General features: G+C 44.7%; 1 protein-coding gene across 4 annotated transcripts in view; it reads left to right on the top strand.

Annotated features, from left to right (window-relative positions):
* Positions 1-26676, top strand: part of TFCP2L1 (transcription factor CP2 like 1) — a 63901-nt gene that overhangs the window by 6713 nt on the left and 30512 nt on the right. The window lies entirely within an intron of this gene.

Here is a 26676-nt window from a genome sequence, read left to right as displayed (position 1 = left end):
TGACACCTGGTTTATCTCTTATTCTCACTGGTTTAAATGCCACTTTGAAACATTTCAAAAGCCATATTCTAAAGTATTAGTCCAGAAACAGACCCTTGTATAGAGGTTTGTGTTGTACACCTGATATTCATTGATTCTTGCCCCATTTCCAGTTGCACTAATTATAGCTTGGAAATATGTCTCCTAGACATTTTCAATCACTTATTCTTATAGATAGATTTTTATAGCCATTGAATTTTCCTTCTATACTTAAACTTTTTTAATGAGATTATATGCTTTATAAAGTTGTTTTTTGCTTTTATTAAATACTTTTCTTATAACATTTTCTATTATAAACTCAAACACCACTTAAAATATCTGCATCTGGATTATGATTAATAAATTTCATCTTCCACATTAGCTTCTGAGCTCATCAAGAACTTCCTTTATCTTTGTCTTCTCCCAGGCTAGAATTCTATCCAGTACAGAACAAAAGTTGAAGCAATAGAAAAAAATAAAATGTCTGCATATTATTTCACTATTTTATGTTGTTATTTGGGACAGATTATTGTCATAACTCCCTGGTGGTTCAATTGGTAAAGAATCTGCCTGCAATGCAGGAAACCGCCTGCAATGCAGGAGATCCTGTTCGATCCCTGGTTCAGGATGATCCCTTGGAGAAGGAAATGGCAACCCACTCCAGTATTCTTGCCTGGAGAATTCCATGGGCAGAGGAACCTAGTGGGTCACGTCTGTGGGGTCCCAAGAGTCTGACCCAGTTTAGTGACTATACAACCACCACATTGTAGGAAATACACAGTGTAATCATTGGAGTGTCTCTCAGAATGGAAGCTCTGTGAGGGCAGAGCCATGCCTTTGTTTTGAACATTGTATCTTCCGTGTTAAGCTTGGGGCCTTGAGAGTAGTTGTTCTGTGAATATTCAGAAAATTAAAAAATAGGCGTGATTGAGACTTCCCTGGCAATCCAGTGGTTAGGACTCCACACGTCCACTGCAGGGGGCATGGGTGGGTTCCATCCCTGGTTGGGTAACTGAGATTGTGCATGCCATGCAGCAGGGCTATGGGCGGGGGTGGGGGGGTGGGGTGGGGAAAGACATGATTTGTTTCCACTTTCTCTTTTCTCTTTCTTGCCCTCTCTTTATGTGTTTTATTTTTTGCTGCTCTTGTCGGTATCCCTGTACTGGATATCTTTTTCAGTGTACCTTATTTAAAGTAGCTTCTATGTCTATGTCACATGACAAGTAAGCATCAGTTTTTTTTAAAATAATAGTTTTGACATATCAGTCAATAGTCAAATTTTCTGTTTCATTAAACATTAAGCATTTAAGGTTTCTTGCATTGGCTCTATGATGCTTAGGTCACTCTCTCTCTGAGGCCATTCCATGTCTTCTTTCTTGTAATGGTGTATTTAAGGTTCTCTGAAAACAGGGAAGGGATGCTGCTGTTATTCACTCACTTAAGTTGTGTCCAACTCTTTGTGACCCCATGGACTGCCACACACCAGGCTTCCCTGTCTTTTGCTGTCTCCCGGAGTTTGTTCAGATTCATCACCATTGAGTCGATGATGCCATTCAAGCATCTCATTCTCTGTCACCCACTTCTACTCCTGCCCTTAACTCTTTCCCAGCATTAGGGTTTTTTCCAATGAGTCCACTCTTCGAATCAGGTGGCCAAAGTATTGGAGTTTCAACTTCAGCATCAGTCCTTCTAATGAATAGTCAGTGTTGATTTCCTTTAGGATTGACTGGTTGGATTTTCTTGCTGTCCAAGGGACTCTCCAGAGTCTTCCCCAGCACCACCAGCACTTTTGAACCATCAGTTCTTTGGTGCTCAACCTTCTTTATTGTCTAACTCTCATATCCATACATGACTACTGATATGGACCTTTGTCAGCAAAATAATGTCTCTGCTTTTTAATATGCTATCTAGGTTTGTCATAGCTTTTCTTCCAAGGAGCAGGCATCTTTTAGTTTCATGGCTACAGTTACCATCCACAGTGATTTTGGAGCCCAAGAAAATAAAATCTGCTACTGTTTCCATTTTCTCCCCATCTATTTGCCGTGAAGTGATGGGACCAGATGCCATGATCTTCATTTTTGAATGTTGAGTTTTAAGCCAGATTTTTCACTCTCCTCTTTCACCTTCATCAAGAGGCTCTTTAGTTCTGCTTTGCTTTCTGCCATTAAAGTGGTATCATCTGCATATCTGAGGTTATTGATGTTTCTCCCAGGAATCTTGATTCCAGTTTGTGATTCATTTAGCCTTGCGTTTTGCATGATGTACTTTGCAAATAAGTTAAATAAGCAGAGTGACAATATACAGCCTTGATGTACTCTTTTCCCGATTTTGAACCAGTTGTTCCATGTCCAGTTCTAACTGTTGCTTCTTGACTTGCATACAGATATCTCAGGAGGCAGGTCAGGTGGTCTGGTATTCCTATCTCTTGAAGAATTTTCCACCATTTGTTGTGATCCACACAAAGGCTTTAGCATAGTCAATGAAGCAGAAGTAGATGCTTTTCTGGAATTCTGTTGCTTTTTCTATGATGCAACAGATGTTGGCAATTTGATCTCTGGTTCATCTGCCTTTTCTAGATCCAGTTTGTATATCTGGAAGTTCTTGGTTCACGTACTATTGATCCTAGCTTGAAGGATTTTGAGCATTACCTTACTAGCATGTGAAATGAGTGCAATTGTTGAGGTAGTTTGAACATTCTTTGGCATTGCACTTCTTTGGGATTGGAATGAAAATTGACCTTTTCCAGTCCTGTAGCCATTGCTGAGTTTTCCAAATTTGCTGGCATAATGAATGAAACACTTTAATAGCATCATCTTTTAGGATTTTAAATAGATCAGCTGGAATTCCATCACCTCCACTAGCTTTGTTTGTAGTAATGCTTCCTAAGGCCCTCTTGACTGAACACTGCAGGATGTCTGGCTCTAGATGAGTGACCACACCATCATGTTATTCAGGTCATTAAGACCGTTTTTTATAGTTCTTCTGTATACTCTTGCCACCTATTGTTATTCACTTCTGCTTCTGTTAGGTCCTTGCCATTTCTGTTCCTTATTGTGCCCATCTTTGCATGAAATGTTTCCTTGATATATCTAATTTTCTTGAAGAGATGTCTAGTCTTTCCCATTATGTTGTTTTCCTCTGTTTCTCTGCATTGTTCATGTAAGAAGGATGCTGGATCTGTAAATTACAGAGCCATTTAAACCATTGGATACTCATTTCTCAGCACAGTGTCAGTCCATTGCCTCACATCATGACTTGGATAAGGTGTGTTGCTTGTGAGTGTTCTGTCATCAACCCCAGTGACTAATTTTGTATGCAGTGAAAACGGTTTGAGCAGCAAAGTTTGTGCTCTTCCTCTGAAATGGAGTCCTTAAGGAGAAGGGGTAGATAGCAGTTGAAGGGAGGTCCACAAACTCCAGGCCAACCTCTTTGTCAGTGACCAAAGGTCACTGTGGAGACATCTTTCCTGAAGACTGGAGCCAGAGGGAAGAGATGAAGTAGGTGGTGGGGGAGGAGTCAGGAAGATCAGAAGAAAGAGAACCTCAGGCAATCTGTGTAGGGAATTCTGGCTTTGAGATAAGAACAAGTTTGCAAGCATGGCTTGTTATGGAGAAAGCTTTGGTATTTCCTACCAAAACAACTCTTAAATCTTAAATACAGTTATGGATTTTTTCCAGGAGTCTTATGTTCATTCATGGAATAAAACTTCCGGTCCATTGGAAGGAGAGGATAGTTTAGTGACAGAAAAACCATGTCCAAAGGCAAGAATGGGCAGGGTGGGGGTGCAATTATGCATACTATTTGTGAAGAATCCTAAGCAATTCAGTATGACTAGGGTTTGGAACCCAAGGAGGAGTGTGAATGACTGGAGAGGTAGACCAGAAGGCCAAGATCTCCAACTGCCTTGTTGAGGGTGAGCTGTTGGGTAGCCCCCGTGGGCAAGTCATTTACCTCCCAGTGCCTCTGACTCCTCATATGTAAAATGAAGGAAGTAAAACCTCTACTAGGTAGGTAAAATGAGTTAATGCAGAAAGAGCACTGAAAACAGTGTCTGGCACATGCGTGAGTCCTCAGTCGTGTCTGACTTTTTGTGACCCCGTGGACCCCACCAGACTCCTCTGTCCATGGGATATCCCAGGCAAGAATACTGGAATACGTTGCCATTTCCTCCTCCAGGGGATCTCCCTGATTGAGGAATTGAGCCTGTGTCTCCTTCGTCTCCTGCGTTGACAGGAGGATTCTTTACCACGGTGCCACCTGGGAAGCACATAGTAACCATTCGCATATTAGCCGTTATTAATAATAAAGTGGATATATGTTTCCCCTATCCTGTTTGAAAGCTAATGTGGTCATCACATTGGGACTTTGAATTTTTTTTTTTCTCTGGTTTAATCTTTCTTTTCCTAATTGAAAGATTAACATAAGGTTGGTTCTAGAACTAAGAATTGTACCCCTTAGAATTGAAAAATGGTAGCTTTGGGCAGATTAAAGGCAGGAGGAAGGCCCGCTGAACTTTTCTGTTAGTTCTTCATTCATTGTACAACAAAATAACAGACATAACCCGCAGGGGACATTCCTATTCAGAGTGTTAAAATACTGTCTTTAAAACTGTGATTACAGGAAATACTGGACTCCTTCCTCCATGATGTGAGCTGTTGTGTTAGGGGTACTTTAATTGCAAGGTGGGGACCCTAGGCTTTAAAATTCCCAAAGCACTTCCTGGTGTTCTTTTTTGAGTAATTCTCGTAAAATGTATTATTCCCATTTTATAGTCTGAGAGAGGTGGCAAACTCAGGCAAGCTTGGGGAGCAGCTGAGCATTGGTGTGATCTTGAAGGGAGTTCTGAAGGGGTAGGCACTCACTTTTCCCAGGGACTCCTTCATAGGCAGGGTTCTAGGCTGGCGCTTCCAGGAGCTGTGTCTGCCACCTGGAGCTCCTGATGCAGCTCTGAGGGAGGGAATATGAGCTTTACAGGGGAGAAGGACAGGAAGCGAAGGACCCATAATGGAGCCGGGAGGGAAATGCCTCCTGGAACAGCATCAAAACCCCATAATCAGTTTCTCCTGCCCCACCCTTATCCCTCCTGCTCTCCAGCCACCTGACCTGAGGGAATGGCCGGAAGATAAGAGCTGCCAGCAGGAAGTCTTGTTTTCTGGGATCCTGGAAGTGAGGAAACCTCTGCTCTAGGGGTATCACTTAGCCTCTAAGACCTCGGTTTCCTCATCTGTGGAATTGAGCCAGGTTTCATTTTGTGGGTTGCCTTGAAAATTAAGTGAAGAACTAACGTCTGGAAAATAGAAAGCCATAGATTTTCCCCTTTCCCCAATTATATCCGTAACTTTGAATTTAAGGAATGAGGCAAATGATTAGTTACTTTGCTATCCTTCCTCCTTAGCTGAAGTTTTCTTCCCAGATTAATTTTTAGCCTGAAGTTTGGGAATATAAACTGAGGAAATCAAATGATCCTTAAATACATTACTTTTTATTTTTTAATACTTTCTTTCTTATTCTTTGCTGAGTATAGAAATAGCACATATTTCTTGTAAAACAGAACAGCCAAACAGTACAGAAATTTGTACTGTAAATAGCTTCTCATAATTCCACTTCCCAGATTTTTCTTAGTCATAGATTAAACCATATATGCCTAATCTTATAGTCATACATTAATCAATGTATGTCTAATTATATAGACACACATACATATGCACTTATAGGGATGTGTTTGTCTCTGTTTTTGGTAAGAGATCTTATTATGTATACTATTTTGGCAATTCCCCCTCCCCCCACAAACAATGTATCCTCAAAATCTTTCCGTGTGGGTACATTAAAAACAAGCAAACAAGCTGATCTGGCATCACCAACTCAATGGGCATGAGTTTGAGTAAACTCTGGAAGCTGGTGATGGACAGGGAGGCCTAGCGTGCTGTGATTCATGGGGTCGCAAAGAGTCGGACACGACTGAGTGACTGAACTGAACTGAACTGAACTGATACAAAAAAGATCTTCACAACCCAGATAATCACAATGGTGTGATCACTTACCTAGAGCCAGACATCCTGGAATGTGAAGTCAAGTGGGTCTTAGGAAGCATCACTATGAACAGAGCTAGTGGACGTGATGGAATTCCAGTTGAGCTATGTAAAATCCTAAAAGATGATGCTGTGAAAATGCTGCATAGTCAATAAAGCAGAAGTAGATGTTTTTCTGGAACTTTCTTGCTTTTCGATGATCCAACAGATGTTGGCAATTTGATATCTGGTTCCTCTGCCTTTTCCAAATCCAGCTTGAACATTTGGAAGTTCACGGTTCACATACTGTTGAAGCCTGGCTTGGAAAATTTTGAGCATTACTTTGCTAGCATGTGAGATGAGTGCAATTGTGCAGTAGTTTGAGCATGTGGGTACATTAAAAACAAGCAAACAAGGTGATCTTCCCCTGGGTCTTTCTGATCCATTGTATGGATGTTGCGTAATTTGTTCTCTTGAGGAACATTAGGATTGTTCCCATTTTTTCATAATTACACCCAGTACTCCAGTGATCATCCATGTACACATATCTTTATGCTTAAACAAGGAGTGAGAATATCTGTATAATCAATATCTAGAAATAGAACAGCTGCCCCCAATCCCTCCCAGCATCAGGGTCTTGTCCAATGAGTCAGCTCCTCTCATCAGGTGGCCAAAGTACTGGAGTTTCAGCCTCAGCATCAGTCCTTCCAATGAACACCCAGGACTGATCTCCTTTAGGATGGACTGGTTGGATCTCCTTGCAGTCCAGGGGACTCTCAAGAGTCTTCTCCAACACCACAGTTCAAAAGCATCAATTCTTCGGCGCTCAGCTTTCTTCACAGTCCAACTCTCACATCCATACATGACCACTGGAAAAACCATAGCCTTGACCAGATGGACCTTTGTTGGCAAAGTAATGTCTCTGCTTTTTAATATGCTATCTGGGTTGGTCATAACTGGTGATGGGACCAGATGCCATGATCTTTTTTATATAGTTCTGTGTATTCTTGACACCTCTTCTTAATATCTTCTGCTTTTGTTAGGTCCATACTATTTCTGTCCTTTATTGTGCCCATCATTGCATGAAATGTTCCCTTGGTATTTCTAATTTTCTTGAACAGGTCTCTAGTCTTTCCCATTCTGTTGTCGTCCTCTGTTTCTTTGCCTTGATTACTGAGGAAGGCTTTCTTATCTCTCCTTGCTATTCTTTGGAACTCTGCATTCAAATGGGAATATCTTTCCTTTTCTCCTTTGCCTTTCACTTCTCTTCTTTTCTCAGCTATTTGTAAGGCCTCCTCGGACAACCATTTTGCCTTTCTTTATCTTGGGGATGGTCTTGATCACTGTCTCCTGTACAGTATCACAAACCTCCATCCATAGTTCTTCAGGCACTCTGTCATATCTAACCCCTTGAATCTATTTGTCACTTCCACTGTATGTAAGGGATTTGATTTAGGTCATAGTTGAATGATATAGTGGTTTTTCCTACTTTCTTCAATTTAAGTCTGAATTTGGCAATAAGGAGTTCATGATCTGAGCCACAGTCAGATCCCGGTTTTCTTTTTGCTGACTGTATAGAGCTTCTCCATCTTTGACTGCAAAGAATATAACCAATCTGAAATTGGTATTGACCATCTGGTGATGTCCATGTGTAAACTCCAGGAGTTGGTGATAGACAGGGAGTCCTGTGTCCTGTCATCCATGGGGTCGAAAAGAGTCAGACCCGATTGAGTGACTGAACTGACTGACTGATGGGCTCTTTGCCTACTTGGGATAATGTGTTTGACATATTTTCCCACACTTTCATATATTTTATTCATTTTGCTTTCACTTGCTTCTTTATTTTACATGGTAAAAGGCCTTCTCCGCTTTAAGATCTTAATATTCACCTGCTTTTTTTTCTGAAAAAAAATATTTTTTTGGCGTGGAGTGAAAGTGCTGAGTGCTAACCACTGGACTGTCAGGGAATTCCCTTTTTTTGTTAATTTTTTAAAATTAATTTTAATTTTTTAAATTTCATTCTTTAATTGGAGGGAAATTGCTTTCCAATGTTGTGTTTTCTGCCATACAACAACACACCCCAGCCATAATTATGCGTATATCACCTCCCTCTTGAGCCCTCCTCTCCTCGCCCCACCCTCGGGCATCACAGAGGCCAGGCTGGGCTCCACAGCAGCTTCTCAGCAGGCACCGGTTTTACAGGTGGTAGTGCGTATACGCTGCCGCTCCTTTCTCCATTCCCCCCACTCTCCCCTCCTACTGTGTCCACAGGTCCAGCCTCTGTATCTGTGTCTGCATTCCCTCCCTGCGATTCAGTTCCGTTCAGTTCAGTCGCTCAGTCGTGTCCGACTCTTTGCGACCCCACAGACTGCCGCACGCCAGGCCTCCCTGTCCATCACCAACCCCAGAGTTTACTCAAACTCATGTCCATCGAGTCAGTGATGCCATCCAGCCATCTCATCCTCTGTCGTCCCCTTCTCCTCCCACCTTCAATCTTTCCCAGCATCAGGGTCTTTTCAAATGTGTCAGTTCCTCACATCACGTGGCCAAAGTACTGGAGTTTCAGCTTCAGCATCAGCACCCAGGACTGATCTCCTTCAGGATGGACTGCTGAGATCGCCTTGCAGTCCAGGGGACTCTCAAGAGTCTTCTCCAACACCGCAGTTCAAAAGCATCAATTTTTCAGTGCTCAGCTTTCTTTATAGTCCGACTCTCACATCCATACATGACTGCTAGAAAAACCATAGCCTTGACTAGACCAACCTTTGTTGGTAAAATAATGTCTCTGCTTTTAAATATGCTGTCTAGATTGGTCATAACTTTTATTCCAAGGAGCAAGTGCTAACTACTGGACCACCAGGGAATTCCTTTTTTTAAACATTAAAAAAAAATTTTTTTTATTCACCTGTTTTTTAGAAAAAAATTCCCCCTAGTCTTTCATACTTTGGAACTTATTTTTGTGTAAGGAATGAGGTGAATCCAACTCTGTTACTTTTCAAGTAACCATCATTTGTCCCATAATAACTTATTGAATACTTTCATTTGGTAGACTGTGTAGCCATAAAAAGCATGAGGTGGCTCCTTATGTGTATCCATGAAGGATATTCAGCATGTGCTATTAAATTAAAAAAAACAAAAAACAAAAACCTTTGTCTTTGTTGGTAACACCAGTTTGGATAACACTAAATTAACCATTCTTAGGGACTTGGTAGCAGATTGAAAGCCAGGTGGAGCTGGCTATACCCATGTTCAATTCCTGGCTCTCTGTCCTCTTGTGTTACTGAAATTGTCACCTGTGTTTTCTGTAATATGGAACAACTTAATGTGTTGTCTTGAGAATTAACTGAGGTATTTGTTGTTGTTTGTTTTCTTTTTGCTGTGCCAGTATACTTTATTTGGGCTCCATAAAGTTTAGAAATGTTTTCTCAGCAAAGAATATTGTAAACCATATGACAAAGCTTAGAAAAATCCCAACAAAATAAGGAACAAATGTTTTCCCAAATGTCAATTCCCCATAATTCATCTATAAATTAATCAGTTAATAAAAGTACTTAGAAGTTAGCTGGGGTTTTGATTTTTGTTGATTGAGTTTTTAGAATTTCTTTGTTTTTTAAAACCAGTCAACATTTACTGAAATAACTCAGAGGTTCCTTGTACAGATTTCTTACAGTCCAGCATGTAGAAAATGATTTTTAATGTTTCAGATGTCTTCTTTTGGTCATGTCAAGCATCAGTTATGCTTTAAGCAACAGTGGACCATTTAGTTAAGCTAGAGTGCTTAGGCAGTTTGGTGCACAGTCTAAGAAACTGAGAATGATATATTAAAAATCTATATTCTGTGTTGACTAAAAAAACGCACAACTTAAGAACTGAGAGTTTTATTTGACAGACTTTCTAAGGACGTGAGCCTGTTACACAGTCTCTCAGATTGTTCTGAGGGACTGCTCTGAAGAGGTGGTGGAGGAGGCAGGGTATATAGGCGTTTTTGCAACAAAAACCAGGTAGTGGGAACATCAAACAATTACTGTTGGTTAAAGAAAATTAGGCATCCTAAGTTAAGGAGTTTGCCACTCTTCTATGTACGGGAAGATGCAGGAGTCTGGGCTCACTGAGATCATTCCTTCAATGTGCACCTCAGCTATCTGGGGCCAGCATTCTGAGCTTTCTCATCCTGAGTCCCCTCGGGGCGCACCGCTGGCGAGGGTGAGGCAGCTGCAGTGTGAGGACTTGATGACAGTAACGTCCTGTGTTTACTGATATGGCAGAACTTCCCAGGTGGCTCAGTGGAAAATAACCCTCTTGCCACTGCAAAAGATGCAAGAGATGTGAGTTTGATCCCTGGGCTGGGAAGATCCTCTGGAGGAGGAAATGGCAACCCACTCCAGTATTCTTGCCTGGGAATTTCTGTGGACAGAGGAGCCTGGCAGGCTACAGTCCATGGGGTTTCAAAGACTTGGACATGACTGAGCACACACACACATACACACACATGGCAGGAGACAGTTTTTCATTAACATCTAGAAACACTATGTCCGAAATTACAATATGAGAACAAATGCAGCATCCGTGAAGTGAAGCTGGCCTCCATCAGGATTAATTTAAAGAGAAGAGAGACATCATCTGTCCTGCCATGCTGGTGCATTTTCAGAGGTTGGCTGTAAATCTGAATCCAGCCTCCACATTACCGTGAGTCATCAAGCCCTTGTAGCTCACCCCTCATGCTCCCTTGGGGACGTGATGATGCGGGGGATGTCCTGGTCACTTTTCAGTGGAGGTTTTATTATTTTTCAGGTATTATGAGGCCAAAAGATAAGGAGACATTCCCATGGAAAAGACAGTTCTTTACTCATGGTTCTGGAGTGGAGCGCTATAGGGAGGGGCACCTGGGTCAGTCAGGAAGCAGAGGGATCACAGGGAGAATAAGACCCTTTTGCATGGTTTCTAGGGGAAGGAATGGGTGAGGCAGAGCAAGAAGGGTTAGGATTGGCTTTGTGGCAAGAAGGCTGTCCCTGGGTGTCTGGTCCCCGTCAGTCTCTGGAGCAGTTGATGCAGGGGATTGGTGGCCTAGAGCATGATGTTCTGAAAGCCTGAAAGAAGAGGAGGTTGGGGTGTGGACTCTAGGCTGGTTGGTTTGCATTTGTAAAGCATACTCTAAGCCTGTATACATTCTTTTTGATATTCTTTTCCATTATGGTTTCTCATAGGATATTGAGTATGGTTCCCTGTGCTATATAGTAGGACCTTGTTGTTTATCAGTTCTCTGTATAATAGTTTGCATCTGCTCACCCCGAGCTCCCAATCCATCTCTCCCCCAACACCCTCTCCATTGGCAACCACAGGTGTGTTTTCTATGTCTGTGACTCTCCAACAAACTTTCTTGAGCTCTTTTCTCATGGAAGCTGATCATCTTTCATTTCCCCAGATCTTTGGTTGTCTTCCTGGAGGAGTCAGGTTTTGGCGTGTTCATACACTCTGAGAAGCTTCTGTTTCTAAACAGTAAATTCCCTCATGCCCTGGTTTTCTGTAAAGTTACATTTCATGTTTATGGTGGAATTCAGGCAGCATTGAGTTTCAGCTGGAATTTTGGAATCTCACTGTTTCCCTCTGGATTTTCACACTGAGGAGATGCCTACTCTGGTTGCAGACTTTGCACTTGAACTGAAAATGCTATCAGCATTTGATTTTCTTCACGCCACTTTAAAAAATACTCTGCTTTTCTCTCTCTAGATTTTTAAAGGAAATATTTAACAGAATCACTGAGTTTCTTCAGAATGACCTCTGAGTGACAATATTATTCTGCATTTTCTCACCCCCTCTTTTTGGCTGATGTCAAGTTGCCATCATCATTCATGAAATCTCTCAGGAGAGCAAGTGAGCTTATCATCTTCAGAGATTTTAGCTGCCTCCTTTTATCATTGCCTTCCCATTCCCTTTGTGTGAAGTTCCCCAGCACTTTTTGTGTTCCTTTCGCTCTCCCATTTCTTTCCTTAAGAATATGCTCTACGTTCTTCAGAGATGTCTTTATCTTGTTTTGGGCCCCAGTCACTTGGGGCTGTTTTGATGCCTCTGCAGGTGATAGTGTCTGGCATTCCAGATGAGCCATCATCACTCCAGAGAATGAATTTCTGGGGACCTGCATTCTGTTCTCAGTCAAGATGCAAAGGTGGACCTAGTTGCATCTTTATTAAGTGCTCCAAGCATTCAGCAGCAGAGTTTGTAACTTCTGAGGACTCACCCCGCTGCAGTGAACTTGAAGGCTTCTGTGATGTGTCTGATCTGCTCATTGACTTGACACATTCTTCAGCTTGGGCAGAAAAACTTTTGGCTAGCTTGATTTTCCTCTCCGCCCTCCAAAGTATCTTGGCTTTTTACTGTAAAACCAGTCAAAGCAGCGCATCCCCAAGTTTCCAGGAGAAGGTCAAAGGGACTGGCCCCTCAAGCCCTTAATTCAGACAGCCTGTTTGGAATACTTCTGATCAGAGCAGCTCTGCCCCGGCCAGTGGCGTGGGGGCTACACCTCTCCACCCAGAGCCTTGAGGGTCTTACTCCTGAGCCAAACACAGGCCTGGCCACCAGGACAGACCTTCAGTGGCCGGGGAGTGGCGGAGGGGGCTGCGGGAGGGGTACCAGGTTTAATTGACTTCACTCTGGTCACTGCACAGGTCGGAAGCCTTATAACTTGTTTAGCATTGTGGAAAGATAGTCATATTTAAGTGGGTCTCTGTAAGTATTATTTCCCTTGGCCACTAAATTTGGCTGTTTGGAGGGAAGGGGAGTAGGAAAAAAGGTCAGGAGTAGAGGGACCCACTTTGCTCTGTGCAGATGGGCTCATCTAACCCTGAGTTAGGTTTCAGGGACCACTGAAGTCTGGTTAGAGTTACTAACTTAGAAGAATGTATATAATCTTTTTTTTGGCGGGGGGTAGAGGGGGAATTGTGCCCCATGGCTTCTCTGACCAGGGATAAAACCCAGGCCCTCAGCAGTGAAAGCGTGGAATTCTAACCTCTGCACCACCAGGGAGTTACCAGAAGAATGTGTATAGAAAACAAACTTACTATTACCAAAGCAGACAGGTGGGGGCCAGGTGAGGGGGAAGAGGAGAGGTATAAACTAGGAGTTTGAGATGAACAGATACAAACTACAGTATATAAAATAAATAACAAAGCAACTATACTCAGTATCTTATAATAAACTGCAGTGGGAAAGAATCGGAGAAAGAATAGACGTATGATATAGATATTTGTATAACTGGATCACTTTGTTGTATAGCAGAAACACACACACAACACTATAAATGAATATACTGCAACTTAAAAGAATGTATATGGATTCTTTTTTCTGACTGAGGAAAGTTTTTTGTGTCTCTCTTTAAAAAAAAAAAACTATTTACTTATTTGGCTGCACTGGGTCTTAGCTGTGGCATGCAGGATCTTTAGTTGTATCATGTGAACTCTTAGTTGCCTGTGGGATCTTATCGCCCGACCAGGGATGGAACCCAGGCCCCACGTTGGGAGTGAGAAGTCTTAGCTGCTGGACCACCGGGGAAGTCTGTGTGTCTTGCTTTAGAGGAGTCGCTGTACTCCAGTAGGTGCCATGATCATGCCAATCTTTTCCTTTCCTAAGAGAAGGAAGAAGCCCAAAGGAACCATGGAGTGTTTCTAGGCCTTGCAGTTAGCTAAGGGCTGGGCCCGTCGTGAGCCCCTGGCTGAACAGGGAGGGGAAGAAGTGCTTCTTTGTGTTAATTAGGAGCTGGGGTCCCCCATCTCGTTCTCCTTCTCTGGACTCTTGTGTCCCTCTTGCTGTTCCCCCCGGGATACTCTTCCTTGCAAAGCCCTCCAGCAAAGAAACTGACTGTTTGGGTTGGTATAGTCTTGGTTGGAGGCCGGAGGTAGACAGCTGGCCTCCCTTGCCTCCTTTCTACTCTACCCCTCACCTGTTTTATGCAGGAATGTCCTGTGGATTCCTTGAGAGGCATCTATCTCATCCCACCCCTTTGACTGATGGGGAAAGAGGGGTCTGGGGGGTAGAACTGACATGCCGGCGTGTGGCATGGGTTCCTGGCAGTCTCTTGGAGAGCAGTCCTCTCTTCTCTCCGTAGCAGCCCCGGGGCAGTGTCTGGGCCTTGGACCGCTAGCATCGGAGTCACCTGGAATGTATGTTTCCTGCCAGGTTAGAGCTGGCAGGGGCAGGAATCTGTGTAAACTATCCTGTGGTTGATATTTATGTATCCTAGGGTTCAAGAACCCCTGCCTTGAGAATACTGCTGTTTTCCATTTCTTCTAGAAAGAGAAACCTGGGCTTTCGTTTATTATTTTTTAAATTTTGTTGGCTGCGCCACATGGCATGTGAGATCTTAGTTCCCCCCCAAGGGGTCAAACCCACAACCCCTGCAGGGGAAGCTTGGAGCGTTAGCCACTGGACCATCAGAAAGTCCAAGGACTCCTGTGCCTCTTCTGAAGACACGTCGAGCCCGTCCCCACTCGAGGCCGTGTGCCCTGCAGGCAGAGGGCTCTCCTCTGCCCAGCCAGATGTTCTCTGCTCAGGCAGACTTGGGAATTGCTCGACATTCCTCTCATGGGGAGAACACATGGTCTCCATCCAGTGACCAGGCCCTGGAAGCTTCCATTTGGGGGGTTCGGGAATGATATGTGTCCTCAGTGGGAAGGAGAAACCATCCCTGCTCTGGGAATTCACAGAGGTGGACCAGAGGAGATTGCTGAAGTATTAGGGCTGGAAGGGCCTGAGATGCCATCTCTCCTGCCCTGCTCCTGAGAACGTCCATGGACCAGCGGCACCTGAAACCTGGTTAGAAATGCAGAACCTGGGGTCTGCTACAGGACATCTGATTCAGAAGCTGCATTTCCCTGCAAGTGACCAGGTAATTGATGAACGTATTAAAGCTTGAGGGCCTTCCCTTGTGCCCCAGTGGTTAAGAATCCACCTGTCAATGCAGGGGACATGGGTTCAATCCCTGGCCAGGGAACTAAGATCCCACATGGAGAGGGGCAGCTAAGCCTGTGCACCACAGCAACTGAAGGCCACGTACCTAGAGCCTGTGCGCCGCAGTAGGAGAAGCTACCATGGTGAGTAACCTGCTCACTGCAATGAAGAGGAGCCCCAGCTTGCTGCAACTAGAGAAGGCTGGTGCACAGCCACGATGACCCAGCACAGCCATAAATAAATAAATATTTTTTAAAAAAAGCTTGAGAGGCCCTGATCTCGCCTGTTCATCCTCTTGCTACCCTCTTGTATTGGTGGTGGTACATGAAGACCAACAGAGGCTGTGTGACTTGCCCCCGTTGACAGAGCTGTACTTCAGTCTGGTCTTCCTCTCTTTTTAAGTTTTATTAGAATGCAGTTCACATGCCGTGTACATTCATATACCCGTTTAAGTGTCATTGTTTTTTAGTTTAGTCAATTAAATAAATTAAACAGTCACTGCAAGAAGCTCTGCATCTAGAAGCCGTCAGTGTTCACTGCCTTCCTCCCTGCCCCTCTCCCTCCGCTCCCCAAGCCCTTGGTAACCACCAATCTGCCTTCTATCTATAAAGTTGTCTATTCTGGAATAAGTGGTATAATACAAATGGTGGTCTCATGGGACTGACTTCTTTTACTTAGGATAATAATTTCAAGGGTTATCCACGATGTAGCAAGTATCAGAACTTCATTCCTTTCTGTTGCTGAATAACATCCCACTGTGTGACCCTACCTCATTTATTGAGTTTTTTCCCACTGTTCGGCTATTATAAACATGCTGCTGTGAATCTTCACGTGCAAGTTGTTGTGTGGAGCTGTGATTTCATTTCTCACATGTATACACTTAGGAGTGAAATTTCTGGGTCCTATGGTAACTTTTTTTAAACAGTTAAAATTTTATTTGACCGCATCGGGTCTTAGTTGCCGCACTCGAGGCTCTTTGTTGCACACGCAGGGGCTTCTCTGATTGCAGAGTTCGGGCTCTAGAGTGCGCAGGCTCTGTAGTTGGGGCGTGTGGGTTTAGTAGCTCTGAGGCATGTGGGATCTCAGTTCTCCGACGAGGGATGGAACCCATGTCCCCTCCATCGGAAGGCAGATTCTTAACCACTGGACCACCAGGGAAGTTCCTTGCTAACTGTATGTTTAACTTTTGAGGACCTGCCAGGCTATTTTCCAAGGTAGTTTTGCTAGTTTATGTTGAACCAGCAATACAGGAGGATTTCAGGTTCTCCACATCTAGCAGTTCTTATTGTCCATCGTTTTGATGGATTAAAGGTGGGGTGAGGGAACGCTCTTCTGGTGGCCACCACCAGCCGTTTACCCGCATCCCCTGGAGCAGGTGACCTCAAGGCGGGATTGCCACTGGGTCTCAGGAGCAAACTGAAGCCGGAGGCTCCGACACTGTGAGGGTGCTCTGAGGGCTTGTCTGTTTAATGCTGTCTGTGAGCACCAGCTTCCAGCCTCTATAGCCAGAGGGCAGACAGTGAAGCCACCAGATGCTCCGGGGCACGCATGCCTAGAGGGACTGCTCCTCTGATTCCCCGATTCCTGGGAGGGTAGGTCCTTGCTCACCTGAGCTTGGCCCAAGTCAGTGCGGCTGCCCCCACCCTTCGCCTTTCTCCGCTCTGATCAGAGGCTGAGGATGAAGCGCTTCCCTGAGATGCCTGCTCTCCTGGGTGGCCTGGGGGTAAGGAAAAGAGGCGCTTTGGTTGCTTTGGGTTTCCCTAATAAACACTGTTCGCCCCAATAGTAACTGCCCCAGGGTGTACTTCACGTACCAGAGGCTGAGACAGAAACCGGGGCTGCCAGGGGCCAGACGGTGATGGTCGAAATATGATCAACCGGGAGGGTCTGGCTCCGCTTTTCAAGATGAAAGGCTTGTGAGGAACCCTAGCCCAGGACACAGTTCCTGCTGGGCCAGGCTTGGAAGGGAGGTGGCTGAGTGAGTCACTGTCCTGACCTTATCTTAGAGATTTGGTTCTCTACCCTCTGCTGTCCTTTGTCCTGCTCACTTACTTGTTCGCACCCCTCCCACCTGTGTAGGAGGGTACCTGTTTCTCCACATCCTTGTCTGGACTCTGTCAGCCTTTGGAATTTTTTCTAATAGGTGCACAGAAAATGTGCTCCTAATTTTATTTTACTTTTTTTAAAGATTGATTTACGTGTTTATGTTTGGCTGCACTGGGTCCTTGTTGCCCTGTGTGGGCTTTCTTGGCTGTGGCATGGGGGCTGCTCTGATGCAGTGCATGGGCTTCTCACTGCAGAGGCTTCCCTGGTTTTGGAGCGCAGGCTCTGGGGCTCTCCGGCTCAGCAGTTGTGGCGCAGGGGCTTGGCTGTCCCACGGCACGTGGGGTCTTCCCGGAGCCGGAATGGGACCTATGTCCCCAGCATCGGCAGGTGGACTCCCAACCAGTGGACCACCACAGAAGCCCTGCTCTGGATTTTATTTCACACTTACTTTCTTCCCATCACCTGTTGCGAGTGAAACTGAGCCATCTTCTCAGATGTTTGCATGCCCTCTGCGTTCCTTTTACTTAAAAAACAAGCTGGCAGTTTATGTTTATTGCCAATTCTTTTCCTGCCCTTTTGTTTAAGGGCTTCCCTTGTGGCTCACCTGTTAAGAGTTCGCCTGTAATGTGGGAGTCCTGGGTTCGATACCTGGGTTGGGAAGATCCCCTGGAGAAGGGAAAGGCTGCCCACTCTAGTATTCTGGCCTGGAGAATTCCATGGACTGTATAGTCCATGGGGTTGCAAAGAATCAGACACGACTGAGCGACTTTCACTTCACTTTGTTCATTGGGCTGCAAGAAACCTTGTATTAGGTTGGACTGAATGCAGTTAACATTCTGTAAATCAGAACAGGTTGCGAATCTGCCATTCCGTGTTGCTCATTTTCATACATTAAGGATTCGGTTCAGCAGAGTGGCTACCGAGAAGATGAACATGTAGAAAGTAGAGAATTTCCTATGAACCAGCAACAACCACGTGTAAAATGAAACGGGAAAAAGCGATACCATTCCTAGTACCGAGAGCAAGCTGAGCAATTTTAAAAGATGCTAATCACGTGTCTGGGGATCTAGAGGACCCTGATTTGGAATCAGTCAACAACCTGCATGATTGCCGGTTGCAGTCAGGTCTGTTAGCCCCAGTTCTGGGTGGGGCTGGGGGGAGGAGAGGCTCATTTAGACACAGAATGTCAGAACTAGCACTGCTGCCGGCTCCTGCTCACCTTTTACCCACTTCTCATAATGTGAACGTCTTCTCTAACCATGGTGCGGTGATTGAAAGCGGGCAATTACATGGGCTTGATTCTGCTGTTTCTACCACGTCTTTACGTGAATTTTACTAGTTCTTCCATGACTGCCCTGCTTCTGTCTGGGTTCTAGTCTGGGATCCCACATGGCATATTGTTGGAATATTTCCTTGGTCTCCTGCGATCTGTGACCACTTCCGGTTTTTTTTTATTTTTTATGTGGACCATTTTAAAAGTCTTTATTGAATTCGTTACAGTATTGCTTCTGCTTTATGTTTTGGTTTTTTGACCATGAGACATGTGGGAGCATAGCTCCCCAACCAGGGATTGAACCTGCACCCCTTGCATTGAAAGGTGAAGTCTTAACCTCTGGACCACCTGGGAAGTCCCTATCTGATATTTTTAAATGATGATATTGAGATTATTGCATTTTGGGGTTGAAGCGACATGATGCCCTTGCCAGGACACCATATTGGGGAATCATGACACTGATAATGTCTTACTGTTGATGGTATTAACCTTGATGATTGAGTGTCTCCCAGGCTTCTCCACTGTGAAGTTACAATGTCACTCTTTGTAACTGGTAAATATCTTGAAGTGGAAAAGATATTTCTTTCTACATATAGTAATTGAAACACTATTGTAAGAGCTTTCTCTTATCTACTGCTAATTTATTTATCCACTTATTTATTGTATCAGTCTCCAGTATTCTGACCTGGAGAAGCCTATGGACAGAGGAGCCTGACAGGCTACTACTTGTCCATGGGGTTGCAAGACTGTCCATGGGGTTGCAAGAGTCGGACACGACTTAGCGACTAAACCACCCACCACCACTGTATCAGTATAGACAAGTGGATATTTATTTTCTTTGTTGAAATTCAATACTATTATATTGAAACAATACAATTTGTTTCTGAAATTGTTCCAGTTGTGACTATTGGGAGTTCCTTCAGATTGGCCCCCATGATGCTGTGACACGCCTCCATCCTTTTTTTGAGCATGTCACACTCATTTTGGCACTGCTGGATGCTTAAGACAAGCTGAGCATCTTGTGTTTTCCCTGACCCCTGCCCTGGAAGCAATCCCCTGTCAAAGAGGTCTCTAGGCTGTGGTTTACTCTTCTGCTTTTGTATAAACACACACAGACTCACTGTCTTCCAAGGATTTATTGGGGATGCGTTGTATGCCAGACACAGAGCCTAGTCCCTGACGTTCATAAGAAACTGTGAGGAGGTTAAGGTTCAAGGTCACCCAGCTGGTGAGCCGTCAAGATCAGGACTCCGTCTGTGATAATAGTAAGCCTTGCACCAAAGCGTGCCTTATATGTGAGCACTCTGTCCCACACTTGCCCAAGGCCACACATGTGCAAGTGACAAGATCCTTGCTGGAGACTCTGTGGCCCTGTGCTTCCTCCATCTGCTATTATTTCAGGACTGCTGGCGTCTGGCCCTCCATTCTCTGAGAGCTAACGAGGGCCTCCATTATGTTTTATGTGGCATTAATTACCCAAAGCAGTAACTGCTGGAAAGTAAACAACCTGTAAATCTTGCCAGCCCGGGCAATTGCCTCCTGTTCTTGGGAACACGGTGATCCGGGCCGGAGGCCCTGTGCTGGGTTCCGCTGGCTGGGCAGAGCTGCACTGCAGGAGTGCCCAGTGGGTACAGCCCCGGGACGGGTGGGTGGGCGGGCAGGCAGGGGTGTGTCTGCCCGGAAGAGAGTCAGGTAGCCTGGGGCCCTGTTCCAGCTGGGTTGCCTCGGATTGGGTGACCTTGAATGGCCTTGGGCAGACAGGCTGCTCAGGGCTGGAGTGGCGGGGAGAGCATGCCATCCCCAGGACAGTGGCCGGGCACAGGTGGGGTTCAGTACGCTTATTGGTTGGAGGTGCTAGTCACGATGGGCATTTACGGAGTCCTTACTACCTGCCAGGCTGCAGGTGCATGATCTCATTTCATCCCCACAACAGTTTGCAGAGAACATTTTGCAGATGCAGAGTAAGACGCAGAGGGCTTTGAGAACCTGCCCAGAACACGGGAGGGTCTGGCCCTACCCCGGTGTGCCTGCCCTGACCCTGCTCCCCTGGCCCTGCTCGTCCTGGGCCGGGCCACAGGCTGCCGCTGCCTTACGGTGTCACGCTGGGCGCATCGGCGGCTCCCGGGCCTGGTGACCTGACCCACTGGCTGGGCAGGTCCTCGAGGGCACGAGGGCACGGTCCTCGTGTGCGGCAGGCCCTCCGGGTGGCCGCCCAGAGAGACCCGAGGGTCCGACCTCATCTGTGTGTGCCTGCTGGTCTGCTTATTGGACAGAGACTGTTTGTCCCAGATGCCCACCTGTCTGATTGACTTTTGGGTACCAACCTGATGCCGGGAGAAAAACAATGCTGACCTCTGTAACCGTGGTCACCTGTCATAGGCTTGGGATAGTGTGAGACAATGCTCCTTCTTTTCTTGTGCTGTATTTTTTTCAAATTTACATGTAATGATCAATTTTTTAAGAAAAGTTAATGCTGCAAATATATATAACATAAGAGGGAAGGGTCTTTCTCTGCATTATTAGTTCCATATCTTTGGCTCACAAGTATGGAGATATACATATAACACGTTAAAATATAATTACTGTGTATGTATTATTCAGTGACTTGTTTTTTCCCAGTCATATGTATGTGTGTGTGTGGTGGCTTTTTTTTTTTTCTATCTTGGATTTGGATCTTTTTAATTTTTTAAATAAGTTTTTCGGTTTCCACTATCTTTTTTTCTTTGAAAGTATAGTCTATGTGTAATATTATATAAGTTACAGGTGTGCAGTATAGTGATTCACAGTTTTTAAAGGCTGTATTTCATTTATTGTTATTATAAAAAACTGGCTGTGTTGTATAATATATCCTTGTAACTTACTTTATACATATGTAATCTTTTTATTGAAGTATAGTTGATTTACATTATCATGTTGGTTTCAGATGTACAGCAGTGATTCAGTTACACATTTGTATACACATTCTTGTATACATATATTTTTCTGCAGCTTCTCTTCCCTTATAGGTTATTTCAAAATATTGAGTATAGTTCCTTGTGCTCGACAGTAGGTCCTTTACATATGTAATCTTTTATTTTAAGAGAATTTTTGGCTGTATCGGGTCTTAGCTGCAGCTCAGAGGCTCTCTCGTTGGGGTGAGCAGGCTTTGTTGCCCCGAGGCATGTGGGATCTTCCCAGACCAGGGATTGAACCCGTGTCCCCTGCATTGGCAGGCATATTCTTAACCACTGGACCACCAGGGAAGCCTCTGTTCTTTTTTATTTTTGACCATTCAGTTCATTTTGTTTTTAGCTGTACCAGTATTGCTGCATCGAATAGCCTCAGAAAAGTGTTTTTAATTTCATGTGTACCAGCAGTTCTGTAGACTAGAATGCAGGCGATGTGACTGGGTCCTAGGCTGTGTGTGTTTGTAGCTTTGATGGATATTGTCCAAAGGCTGGGACATCCCATCTCCCACCCCTGGCATGTGAAAACTCATTTCCTCACATTTTGTCCTTGAGGGATGTTAGCAATCTGTTAAATGTTGGCCAATCTGATAAATGAAACTAGCATTGCTTTATTTTCATTCGGCCTGTCTTTGACCACTACACAGGTTGAACATCTTTGCATGTTCTTGGCTTAGCTGACTAGTTCCAGCTCTGTTATTTGCTTTAGGAAATTCAGTGTCAGATTCTGCCACCGTTAGTTAAAAACCTAAAACTCGTCAGGACTGTCCAAGGGGCTAGGATTGTGTGGGGGGCGTGCAAATGTGCATGTCTAGTCCAGGTAAACCGGTAGCTGGTTTCTGAGAGCTCTGGCTCAGCCGATCAGGTGAGAAGCCTGAGGAACAAAGTTGCAAAGCACTGTAAGAAGTTGGGAAGAAGGAAGAGCTCAGCGGGAGGAGTGAAAATTCTGTGAAAACTCCACTTTCACTGTCCATGGAATGTTTAATTGGAACCCAGCCATGCCCGTTCATCCTGTGCTGTCTGCGGCTGTTTCCTTGTTACAGTGGCTGAGCGGGGCAGATGCGATGGATCTTACGGCCACATGGTTGAAAACTGTCACTGCCCAGCCCTTCCTGGAGAAAGTTTGCTGATGCCTAAGCTGGGAGACGCTGGTTCTTGGGGGTTATATGAGTGGGGAGGGAGGAAGCTCGGTTTGCCGGGCCCCTTGCCTGGGCCGGGCACCACTCAGAGGGCCCTGCCCGTGTGTTTTATACAGACTTCCTTGGCAGGGCTTCCTCTTCTTTTCCCCTGTGCTCCTTGCCCTCTTTCCCTGTTTCTGCTCCTCCCTGCATGGGGTGGAGGCAGGAAGGGGAGAGGGATGGAGGTTGGGCGAGAGGGAAGCTTTCACCCCCTTGTGAGTGGCATCAAGGCCTTTTGGACAAAGTCTAGGCCATTCTTCCAGGGGGTGGCCAGGCTCCCTAGGGGCCTCAGTCCAGCTGAGGGCCGCCCCCACACCGCAGAAGGCTGAGACCGGAACCCTAAAGTGGGACGGGGTCACTGAGCTCCACTGGCCCCGCTGGTGGGGCTGGAGCCTGTGGCCGCCGCTGCTCCGGGCCTGCCAGGCCCTATCACCTTGGTTCCTCTGGACAGGGCAGGGTGCCATCTGCGGAGGCTGAATCCTGGCCCTGGGGCTCTTCCCTGCTTTCCTTTAAAAGGCCTTGAACTGCTCCGTAGTGGAGGGTAGGGTGGGGTCGTTGGAGGAAATTGCCTTGGCGGCTTTGGCAAAGCTGCGAAAAGCCAAGGGGTGCTGTAACCACCTCCTTGCAGGGGAGGTTTTGAGCCTGGGACCTGCGCACCACTTGCGGGGTGTGTCTTCAATCCTGCATCAACCTGCTGCGCTAACTGCAATATTGTCCACATTTTGGAGGTGTGGAAGCTGAGGCTTACACATGGAGCCCAAATGATAGGCCCAGAGGGGAGTCTGGGCTCCAAACCTGGGTGCCAGCCAGATCCCCAAGATAACCATAAGGGACTGCAGAAGAACACGGGTAGCTGCATAGCTGTGTAGTGTTGACAATGACTGTTTAATTGCAGTATATGATTATGATTTTCTGTATGCAGGTGTGGTACACACTTAAAAACATTAAGTTGAAGTGAGTTGATGAAATAAAACAGACTCACATTTGCAGCAACATAGACTGACCTAGAGATTATCGTTCTAAGTGAAGACCGAGAAAGACAAATATCATATGTTATCGCTTATGTGTGGAATCTAAAATATGACATGATTTTACCTATGAAACAGACTCACAGACACAGAAAACAGGTTTGTAGTTGCCCAGGGGTAGGGAGGTAGGGGAGGGATGGACTGGGAGTTTGGGATTAGTAGATGCAAGCTATTGTATATAGAATCGATAAACAAGAAGGTCCTATTGTATAGCCTAGGGAACTATATTCGTTATCCTATGATAAACCTTAATGGAAGAGAATATGAAAAAGATTATATGTATATATCACTGAATCAGTTTGCCATATCACAGAAATTAACACAACTTTGTAAATCAATTATACGTCAACAAAATAAAAACGATAGGTTCAAACACTGCAGGTGATTTTTAATTTCAGTGGCAAAATCGGGGGATGGAGTATAACTGAGTAAAGCAACGCAGCCTTGCCCCCAGCATGTCCCTGGCACAGAAGGGGTGGTGTGGGGGGTGTACAGCGATGGCTCAGCAGTGGGGCCCGAGAGAACCACCCTCTATAGCAGCACTAGGGAGTTGGAAACACACGACCACAGTGCGATGCCAGCTGCAAGAGTTCTTCCACTGAATTCTTTTGTGTGAGAGAGAAGTACTTGAACAACATGGGTTTGAACTGCACAGGTCCATTGATACACAATATCGAATTCCTTTCAATAGCAAATGCACAATTTGAAGTTGGTGGAGCCCAGGGATGCAGAGGAACCGCAGATCTGGAGGGCAGTCTCTGAAATTGTTTTCAGTCACGCTGAGCCCCTGACCCACGCAATGTTCTAGGGCAACTGTATTTTAATTCAGATCGACTGAATGCTCTAGAGATGAGAAAACAAATACTCATGTGCCCAACGTGGTGTTTTCAGCCAAATTTGCTTCTGATTTTTTACCTCTTTCTAATTCTGTTGCCTTTCCTCCCAAAAGGATAATCATGGTTGTGAAGTTGGTTATCCCTCTGTGCACAGGTCAGGAAGATCCCCTGGAGGAGGGCATAGTTACCACTCCAGTATTCTTGCCTGGAGAATCCCATGGATCGAGGAGTCTAGAGGGCTACAGTCAATGAGGTCTCAAAGCATTGGACACAGCTGAGGGACTGACATTTTCACTTTCACTGTGCATTCTAAAATTTTTACTCTTTGCACACTTCACCATTAAAAATGACCAGTGCCATTTTTTCTGGTTCCAAACTTTATATAAAGTGGTTTTCTAGACATCCCTGTGCCCTTTGTTGAGTGTTTCTGAGATTTCTCCATGTTGGTCCGTGTGTCTAGAGGACTCATTTTAAGTGCTGTGTGTTATCCCATTTTTAAGTTCCATAGTAGAATTGTCTTTCTCCTGTGGCTGGATATAGGTTGGTGACAATTTCTCACTACAGCAAGCAAGGCCACAGTGAGCAGTTTTTGTCTAAGTCTCCCAGAGTGCATCAAGGGCTTTCTTAGGACATTTCTCGAATTGATGTGCTTGGCAGAAGGCTTCTGTGTCTTTAGCCTGACTTTCTTTTTTCCCCCGAACTCTTGTCCCAGTGGTTGTATCGGTATAACACGTCCGTCAGCAGTGCCTGAAAGTCCATTCTCCACATGCTCAGCTGAAATTTTTTGCCTCTCTGACAGATGTTAGATGATATCTTATTTTACTTTACATTGCCCTGTTTACTTATACCATCCGGCACATCTTTCTGTGTGTTTGTTGACCTTTTTATGTTTTCATCATATGGGATGACCATATGGCCCAGTTTGCCAGGCCCTTTCCCATTGATAGAGACTGTGTAAATACTAACAGCACCTCTGGCATTTTCAAAAGTGTCTCTTTATAAATGTTAACAGAGAGAGCTTTTCCTACATGATGTAAAGGGCATAGTTTTTTCTTTGTGTATTTGTTTCTAGTTTAAAGAAACACTTTCCTATCCCACGGTCAAAAAGTAGTCTCACATTTTTTTTAGAAATGTTTTAGAAAGTTTTGCTCTTTTTTTTAATAGTTTCTAATCATTGAGAATTAATTTATTATGTGTGGTGTGAGGTATGGATATATTTTTCCTGTATGGATAACCTAAACTTATCCCACAGTCTTGAAAAGTCTATCTTCTTTTTTTTTTTTTTTTAATATTTATTTATTTAGCTGCCTTGGGTCTCAGTTGTGTCTTGTGGAGTCTTTTGCTTGCAGCTCATGGACTCTGGAGCTTGTGAGCTCAATAGTTGTGGCTCGTGGGCTTACTTGCTCTGTGGCATGTGGGATCTTAGTTCCCTGACCAAGGGTCAAACCTACATCCCCTGCATCGAGGGGCAGATTCTTAACCACTGGACCACCAGGGAAATCCCCAAATCTGTCTTTTTAAAATCACTGTTATAGATCAAATTTCCATGAATCTGAAAGTCTGTTTCTGGGCTCTTGGTTTTTATTTTCCCATTGTTCTATTTGTCCTCCTTCCAAAAATGTCCTGGTTTTAGCTCCTGTAACCTTATAATATGTGCAGAGTATTTTGTTGTATTATTATTGAAATTTTTATTTTATTGAAGTATCGTTGATTTACAATTTTGTGTCAGTTTCTGCTATACAGCCTAGTGACCCAGTTATATTCACACATTCTTTTTCATAGTCTTTTCTCTTATGGTCTATCACAGGATATTGAGTGTAGTTCCCGGTGCTCTACAGAGTATTTTAAATGGGATAGTAATATGTGTTTCAGGGAGACTAGAGTAGTCTAGACTATTCTAATAGACTCGAATAGCACACCCAGTTTATCATGAGCAAGTGATATACCACAGAATGGTCACATAGCCAACCAGACTTCTAAGACCCATCTGGGTTCAGAGAACTGAGGTCATGGGCCTTAGGAATTTGAGCCTTGAAAGAAAGGGGAGGGCTTTGGTAGATGGAACAGGGTCATGAAATGAAATGAATATCAAGAAATTCAGGAGTTTCCTGAGTATCAGAACCAGAAGGGGGCCTTGGAAGCCATTAGACACTGTGCAGAGTAGTTTGGCCAAGTGACCAGTCTTCAGAGTCCAGCAGACCTGGGTTTGATCTTCAACAAGATACTTAATCTCTGACTTTATTTCCTCATCTATACAGTGGGAGCCATACTGGGTTTTCCTCATAAGATGGTTGAGAGGGCTAAATGAAACAATGCTCAGAAGGGCTTATCAATGTCCCAGCTCATCGCTGGATGACAATTAAGTGATGGTGGTTTATTTATTATTCTATCCCCTTGATTCTAG

This window comes from Dama dama, chromosome 33, assembly GCF_033118175.1.
Source record: "Dama dama isolate Ldn47 chromosome 33, ASM3311817v1, whole genome shotgun sequence".
Classification (NCBI taxonomy): domain Eukaryota; kingdom Metazoa; phylum Chordata; class Mammalia; order Artiodactyla; family Cervidae; genus Dama; species Dama dama.
The sequence above is the reverse complement of the archived record's forward strand: the minus strand, read 5'-3'. Positions and strand labels throughout refer to the sequence as shown.